Below are 13,519 nucleotides of genomic sequence, written 5' to 3' on the forward strand. Positions count from 1 at the left end.
TTTCAAAACCAGGGCATCTATACTCTTTCAAGAATTCTAATAATTTCCTAGTATGCTCTATCTCCATGTCCATGTGCACACACTTTTATTTTGTAATAATTTACCAAGCAAGTTTACCGCCTGAGTGCTGGCAGTCCCACACTCTAGCCGGAGGGAGAGTTAATATTTGTGTAGGCATGGCAAGATAGCTGGGACCAGATAGGCAAGTGGCCTTCCACTGCAGGGCCTGGTGCTGCCTCCAGGCTAAGCCTCTTCTCTCTACCACGACTGCTATTGCTGTGGCTGTTGGCCCTGCTAATATATGTCCAGGTCCCAGCCCAATGCTCCCCTAGGGAAGGATTGCCATGTAACCACACCCCATTGGGGGGTGCTTTCTCTCTCTTCATCTCTCTGTTTCTCTTGCTCTCTCTGGAGAGTTCCCATGTCCTCTGCAACTTAGAAAGAAAGAAAGAACACAAGTTCAAAGATAAAACATTAAGAATTCCTGGGGACCAGAAGATGGTGTAATGGTTACGTTACTGAAGTCCCACAGGGTTGACCACAGTTCGAATCCCGAACCTGATGGCTTCAAACTCACACAGGGCATGTGCCCAAGTCCTGAGAGAATGCAGTGTGTCCATCACCCCTGTGGGGTGTCTCTCTCTATCTCTCTGGCAAGGACAGGCGCCCTATAGCAAAACTCTCTCTTAAAAAAAAAAAAAAGTTTAAGACAGTAGAGCATCAAACTAGTGTGGGTCTTGTCAAATGCGGCCACATGCTCATGAAGCCAGCTCTGGTCGTTATGCCTTTCTGACATTATTGCTCCACCCTGAAATCAGAGGTTACCAAACAAGATTAGAACTCCTCCGTCTCCCTTGCTCTTCCTGGTTTTGTGACACTCCAATACCGCCCCCCCCCCACTACCCATTCCCTTGCAAACTGGCCCCAATCAGATTTTTTTTGTCTCCACTGGTGGGCACTACCTGCTTTTGCTTATCTACTAACACGTCTGCTTCTGGTACACTGCCTCTTTATCAGTTAGTCTCCTACCGACTTTCCTCTATTTCACTAACTCTTATTTCACTTTTCTGTGTCCCTCATTTTTTATGCCTGGGATCAGTTTGCAAATAAAATATCTACATGCATTCCTTTGTCTCAGAACCTGTTTTCAAGGGAACGCTGAGGCAGTAGTTAACGCGAGGCTTGGAGATGCAATTTTGGATGGGACTCATTTTACTCCCAAGATAACTAGACCACAAGGTAAGCCCACAGTCCACTTTCAGGTACTAACATTTATTCATTAATTCACTTAACACTCATTGAGCACTTACGCTGTGCCAGGCACAATACACAGAAAACAAAGCACAAACATCCCTGCTTTTTTGGTGCTTACGTAGTATTATGGAGAGAAATAAAACAGAGGAAGGGGTAGGGAGTGTGGGAAGGGAGTTGTGATTGTGAGTAGGGTAACAGAAAGTCCCTCACTGAGCACAGACTTCAAGAGCCACGCAGAAACAGGCAAAAAGTGGTTTCCAATGAAAGGCAAAGACAAATGCAGAAGCCTTGAGGTCTTTGAGTTCTTGGCTGTCCTCTCCAAGTGGTAAGGAGGTCAGGATGGCTGGAGGGCAGTGGTCAGGGTGGAATGGTAGATGAGGCTGAGAAGCAGGCTGGAGGGAGTAGCATCTTGAAAGATACCACGAGGGCTTTGGTGTTTACGAGAGGACATTGGCAGGTTATTTGGAGAAAAGGACTATTACCTGGTTTCAATCCCACTGCAACAGAGTCTGGCGTATGGAAAGCCATCCCAATTGGGGACCACAAACTCAACTACCTTTCCTTTTTCTTGGCTTTCAAAAATATTTTGAGCAGTTCTTTCTAAATTTTTTCGTAGTAAGATGTTCAAATTTTACTCCTGACCTTGGTATGACACGCTTTGATCTTTCGATTGAAAAATTGTTCTTGAAACATTATTTTTATTCAGCCAGAAATGTAAATGGCATATGCTATTATCTTTATTCTAAAGAGGCCCTTTGTTGGCTGGTAGAAATACTTCACATCAATCACTGCCTACATTCTTTGAAGACTATTTTATGAAGCTGTACTCATAATTAGTGTCCTTGTTTGAAAATGCATAGTTTCCACTCATTTGAATTTGCATTTTGATTTTCTTCCTTTTGTTTTACAATCAAATATTTTCACGTTAGCCAAGTATGTAAGAGAACTCTGAACTGTTTAAGCTCTGAGGTATGACATGAATATAACATGAAATTTTATATGGAGTTAATTATTCTCATAATTAAGTCAGGATGGCATAAAATTAGTTTTCTGGGTCTTTAGTCAATAGCGTTTTTGTTCAAAGTTTGAAGATCATTTGTTTTTGAAGATCATAGTCACTGAATCATTCAAAGGAGGCATCTTTCCCAGAACACTAAATGAGTGCTGACAATAAGCAAGACACAAATATTTATTTATATCTCATAAGGCACAATATAATCTGTGTCATCTACTTTTTATTCCCACCCACAAGTCCCTAACTTACTGCTCTCTTTTTATACTTCTTTTTTTTTTCTTTCTATGCTTCTGTTCCTGACTTCTTTCCTTAAACTCTGCTCCCTTCCTCCAAATCTTCCACCCTAAGAAATCTACCAGCTTTCAGTCAGGAGGGGGAATGGGATCTAGATGGACAAATTGCAGGATGGACAAATTGTTCCAGCGGCTCTTGTTCTTCCACCAAAACCCCTGCCTAAATACTACGTGACATATTCCCCAGGGACCAGAGAACTTTCCCACAAGAACAAAATGTTCTCCCTTGGCCAAATTTAATGACCTGTGAAATCTACAGTGCAAAATGCCTTAAAAGGGGTGTCCTTCTGTAACTCATGCACTTGAACAGTTGAAAATGTATCATACTCTTAGGCTCACTATTCTATGAGGGCAGGAGTAGAGGTCATTGCTGTTTGCTTCTGTTTTTTTTTCAGCAGTAAAAATGCCTGAATCAATAGTCAGCATTCAATGATGATTTCTTGAACAAAGGAACAAAAAAACAAACTTTGTAGATTATTGTGCTGTTTTTAAGTGGTTCGAATCCCAGGCCGGGTGGTTTGCTTTTTTACTTTCTGAACTCTGTCTCTGGTGAGTACACATGCCTTATAGCAAAAACTTAATAAAATTAAAAATTTTAAAAAACATACTTTAAAAGAACAAAGTGATTTAGAAATTGACCTTGAGAAGTTATTGAATTGGTTGGGGAATGTTTGTTAAAAAATAAAAAAAGAAAAAAAGGAAAAAAAAAGAGAAAGGAAGAAGTAAGAAAGAAAAAAAAATCAATACTAAATTTTCTCAGACCCAAACAGTCACTTTTTGGCAACTGGCCTGTTGTATTTTATTTATTTATTTATTATTTTAAAACAATCCATCGCTATACATCATTTGGTTTGTAAAGAGAATTTACCCAACATGAAATACACCTCAGTCCAGTCCAGTTGAGAATACTATACACTTTATTATGTATAAATAAATAAGCCATTTCTATGTCCCACAAATGTTTTGCCTCTATTTTTTTCTCCCTGATTTCCTTCCCTGTACTTATCCCCTCTCCCACCCTCCTCCACACTGTCTCCAGTGTCCATAACTATTTTCACTGCTTTTATGGCCTGTAGAATTAAGGTTGACTAGATTTGTATTCATGCAACAGACCAATTTGTTATATAGGGGGACTTTTAGCATTTAATTCATCTTGGTGAATTCGTAGGGTTGGAGCCTTTTATAAAACAAGGCATTTGGCTGAAGTGGTGGTGAAGTTGCACAAGAGCAGCTATTCACTATTTTTCTTTTATTGCACCTTGATTTTGGTTAATCTGCAACCAGTGGTGTTAAATCTGCTCCTTGCTCCAGCAGAGATTTGTGATTCAAACTCAGCCCATAAGAGTATCACATTCCTTGGGCCACAGTTACTGGATCAGGGATAGATGGGCTCGTAGGCCAATCAGAGCCAAAGAAACTCAATGATAACTGTACTGAGACACAGGAAAGGTGTTCCTTACAATGTGCTCCAGATTGTAGTTAAGATTTTGACTTTAAACTGTATTATCCTACAGGAGGAGAGTGGGTTTGATACTAATGGGACTAACGTGAAGAGTCAATGAGAGACTGATACAAATAGGATCAAATTTTGGTCATGGTAATATAAACTATTGTTGAATCTGTGCCTAAAGTCATGCTTATCTCTGTACTTTCCTATAACATGTCTATAAGTTCAATATGCATTTAAGTCAGGTATGTTGTAGTTTTGATCCTTTATGACCTAGAGTTAAACTAGTACATATGAATAAAAAAACTCTATGATCCTTTTTAAAAATTTTTCAAGATAGTATGTTTATGCCATTTTGTTTTGTCTGCTGATCACATTTGTCAGGATATTTTATTTATTTGTCTTATTTGCTTTAAAAAGAATCACCAGAGTTGGGTTCTTGTGCTTCTCTAATGTTTCCATGTTTTCTATTTCAGTCATTTCTATTCTTACCTTTATTATTTCCTTTCTTGTACTTCCCTTGGCTAGACTGTTTTGAACCCTTTTTTTTTTAACTCCTTGTGTCAAAAGCATTACTTTTCGGTCATTTATGTTTTCTATTCTATGCATTTAAGAGTGTAGAGGTCTAAGTTATTATTTAGCTGTAGCTATAGGTTTTAATATATAATATTTTCTTGATATTCAGTTTTAAAATATTTTATAATTTTCCTTGTGATTTATTCCTTGATCCACACACTTCTTACATTACATTTTTTTAGAATTATTTTATTTAACTTTGTTTATTCATTTTAATTTGACCAAAGAGGGACAGAGTGAGCAAGAGAGAGAGGAAAAGTGAGAGAGCAAGCCAGCAGGTTCGAGACGCAAACTGCAGTCAGCCATGTGGGAGTCCAGGGCCCTTAACCACCACGCCACCTGCCAGCTCCCTTCTTACAACTACATTTTAAAATTTCTAATGTGAGCACTTGGGGAAATTATCTTTTCTGTTAATATGTTCTATTTTTAAAAGAATCATGAGTAGACAGTTTAGTGAGAATTATGTTGCTTTTGTGGTAGTGCTGATATTTGCTTTATGACTTAGTATAAGGTCAGATTTTATAAATATTTTGTGTTTGTACTCACAATTTATATGTATATTTTCATTACAAACTTCATCATTATTTTGTTTAAATTCTTAATAATTGGGACCAGCAGGTGGCATGGTGATTAAAGGGTTAGACTCCCACATGACCAACTGTGGTTCAAGTCCTGGACCTGGTGTCTTGCTTCCTCACTTCCCCTCTCTCACTGTCTCTCTCTAGTGTGCATGTGTGCCCTATAGCAAATTAAAAATAAATAAATTAAATTAAATAGGTAAATAATTTAGAAAAAATAAGTCCTTAATAATCCTAGTACTCTATGTTTGTTTTATCTATAAAATACTGAGAGAAGAATGATAAAAATCATCCACTGTAATTATGGATTTGTAAATTTCTTATAATTTTGTCCATATTTTTAGCATATAAATTTGGGATTGTTTTATCTTTAGGCATTTTTTTTTCCTCATTATATAGTGTTTTTGTCTTAAAAATCACGACAATGTGACATTAATGTAGCTGCACCAGCTTTCTTCTGATTAATATATACTTATTATTTCTTTCTCAATCCCTTTTCTCTGAATTTTTCTAGTTCTTATGTTTAAATGTTTTCCTTTGCCACCATCATACATTTTTAAACAATTTCTAAATTTTATTAATAGGATAATCACAAAAAGAAAGATAATAGAAGAGTTAATAGAGCAAGAAAAGGAAACAAAATGCTTGATTAATCCAGAGGAAAAATTAATTGAGGAATAAAGAACAAAGAATAGGACAAATAGAAAACCAAGAGTATGATGAGGGATTTGACCCCAATGATATTAATAATTTTAATAAAATAGATCAAGTTCATATTTCCAGCTAAAAGACTTAGATGGTCAGATTGGATATTTTAAAAACAAAACTATTTTCTCTAGCTTCTCTCTATCCAGCGAGATCTCCAGAGAGCTCAGTTTGGACTGTTTCACTCTATAAAAATGCTTGCTTTCAGCTGTGCTCTAATATTAGGGTGTCTGCTTACAGTGTGGGCCGCTATGAGAAATAGCCATGTAAAGGATAGTTCTCTATTATCTGTGGACCCCCTGATTAAAGGCTCGACATACTGTGTGGCTCAATGTCTCATATAAGGTTGCATGCAGTAAACTCCTCCCAAAGTTAATGCTAGGAAAAATTTTGGTTTCCTGACAAACCTAAAGCTTTCTCCTATTAAAGATATATGAAATGACATTTTCCTTTCCTGTCTTGCATGCAATAAACATAGGGGTAAATTTTGTGATTTTTTTTTCCCCTTTATGAGAGACAGAAACAGATTAGTGTTTTAATAGGATCTCACTGTGCTGTAATCCTCCTGTCCCACACTCCCCAATTAGCTGAGATTACAGGCACTTGCAACCCCAACCAGTGTGTTCAAGTTAGCCTGGGAACTGAACCAGTAGCTCTCATGTGGTTTCCAGCCTCCTAAGCAGTGGCACTATCTATACATCACTGTGACTGGGCCCGTATGGTTATTTTAAGTGTTTAGCTTTCACTTTTCTTCCCTTCTTTTTCTTTTCTCTTCCTTCTTTTCTTTTCTCTTCTTTTTCTTTTTCTTTTTCTTTTTTTTTTATTTGTCAGAATGCATGTGAGACTGAGTGAGAGAGAGAAGCACTCCCCAAAAGGCCATGGTCACACTGCAATTCTTTCTCCTCCATTTCTTCATCTTGTTGGGATTTGGGGCACCCACACACACATGCACTCAATGTGTTTTTCAAGGTGCTGGGGCCAGGATTTGAACTGTGGTCAACTGTGAGGGATCCAGTTTCCTCAACTACTAGGTTGTGGGACCAGTCTCTTAGTTTCAATTTTTGATAGAACATTTTCTACCTCCCAATTAGCCACCATGAGTTGACTGAGCACACTATGCCTTTTAGGAGACTAAGGAACAAAGGATACGAGGACAGAAAGATTTGGTAAAGAGAGATATAAACAAATAATGACACACTAAAGTAAACACTGTGATAGAGGTATATACAAAGTGCTCAGAGGACATAAGCAGAAATAGTTTTATCTGGTGTGGGGGAGCTGGGAAGGCTTCACAGAGGAGGTGACATCTTAAGCAGGGTACAGCAGCAGAAGAAAAAGAGATTAGAAAGGTGTTGTCCAATAGAAATAGAATGTGAGCCACCCAGGAAATTTTACATTTTCTAGTAGCCACAGTAAAATAATAAAAAGAGAGGCCAGACAGTGGTGTGGCGTAAAACGCAATGCTTTGCAAGGGTGACCCCCCTGGGAAGGTTCTGGGTTCATGTCTGGAGACCTCCCTGAGCATACTAGGCACACACATGCCTGTGATCCAGGGCTGGCTGAGGCTAGGGGTAGATTGTGGCATAAAAGCCCTGTTGAGGGTCCTCTCTCTCTCTCTCTCTCTCTCTCTCTGTCTTTTACTCATGGAAGAAATAAAATAAATTAGAAAAGTTAGTAAGAAAGAAAATATGAATATGGGGCCAGCAGATGGCATAGAGGTTATGTACCTGGACCCCCACATCACCAGCCACAATTCTAGTTCCTGACCTGGTGCTTTGAAAATCATCCAGGTGAAAACAACAACAAACGAACCCCCAAAATGCCAGGCGAAAAGAAATAATAAAGGTTCGAGCGGAAATAAATGAAATAGAAAATAAACGAACCATACAGAAAATAAATGAAAGCAAAAGCTGGTTCTTTGAAAAGATTAACAAGATCGATACTCCATTGGCTAGACTGATCAAGAAGAAGAAAGAAAGAAACCAGATTAATCAAATATGTGATGAAACAGGTAATATTACCACGGATATAGCAGAAATACATAATATCATTAGAGGATACTATGAGCGACTTTACGCCAACAAACAAGATAATCTGGAGGAGATGGACAAATTCCTGGATGCATATAATCTACCAAGATTGGATCAGGAAGACATAGAGAATCTGAATAGACCTATAACAAGCCAGGAGATTGAATCAGTAATTAATAATCTCCCAACAAAGAAAAGCCCAGGCCCAGATGGCTTCACTTGTGAATTCTACAAAACTTTCAAGGAAGAATTAACCCCTATCTTACTAAAATTATTTCTAAAGATTCAAAAGGAAGGAAACCTTCCAAATTCATTTTATGAAGCCTCCATCATCCTCATCCCCAAAACAGATAAGGATATGACAAAAAAGGAAAACTACAGACCAATATCATTGATGAATATAGATGCGAAAATTCTCAACAAGATACTCGCAAATCGTATCCAACAACATATAACAAAGATCATTCATCACGACCAGGTAGGCTTTATACCAGGGATGCAAGGGTGGTTCAATATACGCAAGACCATAAATGTAATACACCACATTAACAGAAAGAAAGATAAAAACCATATGATCATCTCAATTGATGCGGAGAAAGCGTTTGATAAAATACAACATCCTTTTATGATTAAGACTCTCAGTAAGATTGGTATAGAAGGGTCATTTCTGAACACAATAAAAGCAATCTATGAAAAACCTACAGCTAATATTATACTGAATGGGGAAAAGCTGAAAGCTTTTCCTCTGAAAACAGGTACTAGGCAAGGCTGCCCACTTTCTCCACTGCTCTTTAATATAGTACTGGAAGTCTTAGCTATTGCAATCAGAGAAGAGAACAGTATTAAAGGCATTCGAATAGGCAAAGAAGAGTTGAAAATATCTTTATTTGCAGATGACATGATGGTATACTTAGAAGACCCAAAGGTATCCATGAAAAAACTGCTTGAAGTAATAAGTGAATACAGTAAGGTGGCAGGATACAAAATCAATATCCAAAAATCTATAGCATTTCTATTTATGAACAACAAGTTGAATGAAGCAGAGCTGAAGAAAGGAATCCCTTTCACCGTAGCCACAAGATGTATAAGATATCTAGGGATAAACCTAACTAAGAAAGTCAAAGACCTTTATAAAGAAAACTACGAGAATCTTAAAAAAGACATTGAAAGTGACATAAAAAAGTGGAAGGACATCCCATGCTCCTGGATTGGTAGAATTAACATAATCAAAATGGCAATTCTACCCAAATTAATCTACATGTTTAATGCAATTCCAATCAAAATACCAGAGATATTCTTCAGAGATCTAGAAAAGACAATTATAGAATTTGTCTGGAACCATAAAAGACCTCGTATTGCAAAAGCAATCCTGCGTAAGAAGAATGGAGTAGGAGGCATATCACTCCCTGATCCCAAGATATACTATAAAGCTGTGGTCATCAAAACAGCATGGTATTGGCATAAAAACAGACATGTGGACCAATGGAAGAGAATAGAGACCCCAGAAATAACTCCCAAAGCTTATAGCCAACTGATCTTTGACAAAGGATATCAGTCAATCCATTGGGAAAAGGAAAACCTCTTTAGTAAATGGTGCTGGAAAAACTGGGTATCCACCTGCAGAAAGATGAAACTGAACCCCCATCTTTCACCATTAACAACAGTCAACTCAAAATGGATCAAAGATCTGAACCTAAGACCTCAGACAATAAAACTACTTGTGGAAAATGCTGGGGAAACTCTGGGAGACATTGGAGTAGGCAAAGACTTCTTAAATAAGACTCCCAAAGCACAGGCAATAATCCCTAAAATAGACAAGTGGGACTATATTAGACTAAGAAGTTTCTGCACAGCAAAGGACACAGTAACAAGTGTGAACCGACAACCCTCAGAATGGGAAAATATTTTTGTTAAATATGCCTCAGACAAGGGACTGATAACGAGAATACATAGGGAACTCAAGTGCCTTATGCGAAAAAAAATGATTAACCCGATTAAAAGATGGGAAAGTGAGCTGAACAAAAGTCTCTCTAAGGAAGACATACGAACAGCCAAAAAGCATATGAGGAAATGCTCGACATCCCTCATCATAAGGGAGATGCAGATAAAAACCACAATGAGATACCACCTAACCCCTGTCAGAATGGCAAAGATTAAGAATATAAAAAGTGATAAGTGTTGGCGGGGATGTGGTGAAAAGGGAACCCTCCTACACTGTTGGTGGGAATGTAAACTAGTTCAACCACTGTGGAGAACAATATGGAGGTTCCTCAAAGATCTACAAATAGAACTACCATTTGATCCAGCAATCCCACTTCTGGGTATTTACCCAAAAGACAGGAGAACGCTCAGTCAGAAAAGTGCTTGCACATCCATGTTTATTGCAGCATTATTCACAATTGCCAAGACATGGAACCAACCTAAATGTCCACAAACTGATGAATGGATTGGAAAAGTGTGGTATATATACTCTATGGAATACTACTCAGCCATAAAAAATAACAAGACCCTGGAATTTGATAGAAAATGGTCAGATATGGAGGATCTATTGCTGAGTGAAGTAAGCCAGGCTATGAAAGAAAGATATTGTATGTATCCACTCAATATATACCGACTATCCGCATTCTATGATAGAGAGCAAAAAATCGGAGGACATAAAAGCAGTGAAGGTACTTAATGAGAATAGGACAGTGTGGAATGGGGTAAGTGAAGAGAAGAGGATAGAGAAAGATAGCAAGTGAACAATAGAGAGGCAGGACGTTAGTGAGAAACAGATAGGGCTTATTAACTGTTGTTGATGACATGTATAGTATTCTCAACTGGATTGGTCTGAGAAGTATTTCATGATGGGCAAAGTATTTTTATAAGCAAAATGAGAAATAGCAATTGACTGTTTTAAAAAATAATTAGAATAATAAAAATAATGATTGGGGAAAACATAGAAAAGATATTGAATGTTGAAGTGGGGAGATTAATGTCTCTGTACTGACGGACATGCATGGCATTCCCTTTTGAAAAAACAATGTAATACACTGTAAAGTTATATGTAATCCAATGTAATATAAAGAAGATTATGATGATAATAAAAAAATAAAATTAAAAAAAAAATGAAGTAATGTAACACACACACAAAAAAAAAAAAGAAAAGAAAATCATCCAGGTGCATGTGCTTGTGTGCCCAAGATACTAGGAGGAGAATAGAGAACAAGGGATTGCGGCACGGCCAGTCATGGGGGGTGATTTCTCACTCTCTCTCTCACTGTCTCTGTCTCTCTCCAGTAAGCGCCTGCCCTAAGGCAAAAACCTCTAAAAAAATAAGATGAATTTAATTTTTATATTACATTTTCTTTAAGCCAATGTATCTACTATATTATGGTCTCAACATGTAATACTTTTTAAAAGAAACTTATTAGTGAATACTCATGTTTAGCTTTCGGTACAAAGTAATTGAAATTCAATGTTCATTTTATGTATATGTCACATATCCGTTTGGACCAGTCATCTTTCAAGGGCTCAATCACCACATGTGGCTGGTGGTCACAATATTGGACAGAGCATTGTCAAAGACCGAAACAAAATAGCATGTCTGAGAGACTAGAGGTGACCCTGTGTGGGTGGAGCACAGGGTAGGGATGTATGTATGTGTGTGTGTGTTTGTATTTGGGGGACGAGGGGGTGAATGGGAGAAAGGGAGCCAGAACAGTAAATGAAGGAAGAATATGAAAGATATTTTGACTTTATTCTACTGGGAGTATTGAAGGTTTTCAGCAGAGGAATGGCATTTTCATACATGTATTGAAAAACTAATTCTGGAATCCACGTGAAAAATAGATTTAAGGAGATCTGGAGACGAGAGGGCAATTAAGGGATATCCATGACAGTTCAAGAGATGTTGAGAACTTGGGTCTGTTGTTCTGAGAGGGTGAGAAAAAATGTGATAGGTATTTTTAAGTTAATATTAACAGGACCTGGCAACCCTTTGGATGTGGAGAGTGACAAAGAGGAAGTGAAAATGAGATTAAGTTTTGAGCATAGGTAATTGTGAATACCACTAAGGGAGAGGGAGTTTAAAAATAAGGACACATTTTGAAAGAGCAAATTAGAATTAGTTTGACCAGTTTTGTGCATACCGAGTCGGGCATTTGAAAATATTGAGTAATAATGAAAAAAACCTGCATCACAAAAACAATAATCTCTTACCAAATTGACATCCAAATTTAGAGCAATATTGGCTATAATTTCAATTTTTTAAAACGAACCAGATTATTTTCATTATTTCACATGGAAAGATTGACATGTTAAAATTACCAAGAAAATCCTGACATCTCTGTATCGACATCCTTGATCAACCAGATACTAAATTGGATTGGTATCAAAATCTATGTAAACTGCCATAATCATATTATATAAAATAAGCATAAAAAAGTGAGGGGGCCAGCAGATGGTATAGCAGTTCTGTTGTTGAACTCCCACATGGCCTACCGCAGTTTAAGTCTTGGACCTGGTGGCTTGAAACTCGCACCGGGCACCTGTGCATGTGTGCTCAAGATCCTGGAAGGAGACTGTGGCGTGGCTATCACTTCTGGGGGCAGGGAATGATTTCTCACTTTCCCTCCAACTGTCTCTGTCTCTCTCTCTCTAGCGAGTGCATGTGCCCTACTCCAACCCCCCAAAAAAAAAATAGGAAAGGAAGAAAGACAAAGAAAGAAAAGACTGAGTCTAAAAACTAAAGCTCTATTGGGGCTGGCAAGTGGCGTGGTGGTTAAGGGCACTGGACTCCCACATGACCAACCATGGTTCAAGTCTCAGACCTGGTGGCTTGCTTTCTCACTTCCTCACTCTCTCTCTGTCTCTCTCTGATCAAACTGGAAAATAGCAATGATAATAACAATAAATAAAGTTAAATAACATAATTCTTAAAAAAAAAAAAACTAAAGCCCTACTCAAATGAGACTCAGAAGAGATTTTTAGAGGAGTGTTTATGTGTGGAATTGAAAACAGGGTTATTAGGGAAGTTGAGACTCTTCAGTGGCTAAGCAAAGAAGGAGTAGGGGTAGAAATATTCTCTCTCTCTCATTCTGACCTCTGGCCTCCTCATATTCTATCTCCCTATTCACTCTCATTCTGACTTCTGACCTCCTGCCAATGCCTCCCACCGGCCAGAGCCAATTTTAAATCAGGTTGCAGGGAGCTTGGGTGATGTTAACTCAAGTGTCAACTCCCTGGGATACCAGGCTAGGCAGAGAATGAATTGGGGGAAGCAGGGTAAGGCTAACTGGCACAAACAGAAAGTTAACATGTAAGGACTGGCATTTCAATTCACTGGGAGAGCAAAAGCCTTTTAAAATAGTATGCCCAACTCGCCTGGTGTGTGGCGTTTATCCTGTTGGGTTGAATCTCTTTACGATCTAAATGATGTATAGCGATTGAATGTATACATAATCGTAAAAAATAATATAAAGATTTTTAAAATTGGCACTCACTATGCACTTGAAAGAAAATGGTTCAATTACATACTTTTAAAAATGAATTCCAGATGGATTAACTATCTAAATGTTAAAAATAGCATTTTTACAACTTCTGGTTGAAGGACTTTTTTTTTTTTTTTTTTTTTGAAATTT

Source organism: Tupaia chinensis, unplaced genomic scaffold (assembly GCF_000334495.1).
Source record: "Tupaia chinensis unplaced genomic scaffold, TupChi_1.0 Scaffold000085_1, whole genome shotgun sequence".
NCBI lineage: Eukaryota > Metazoa > Chordata > Mammalia > Scandentia > Tupaiidae > Tupaia > Tupaia belangeri.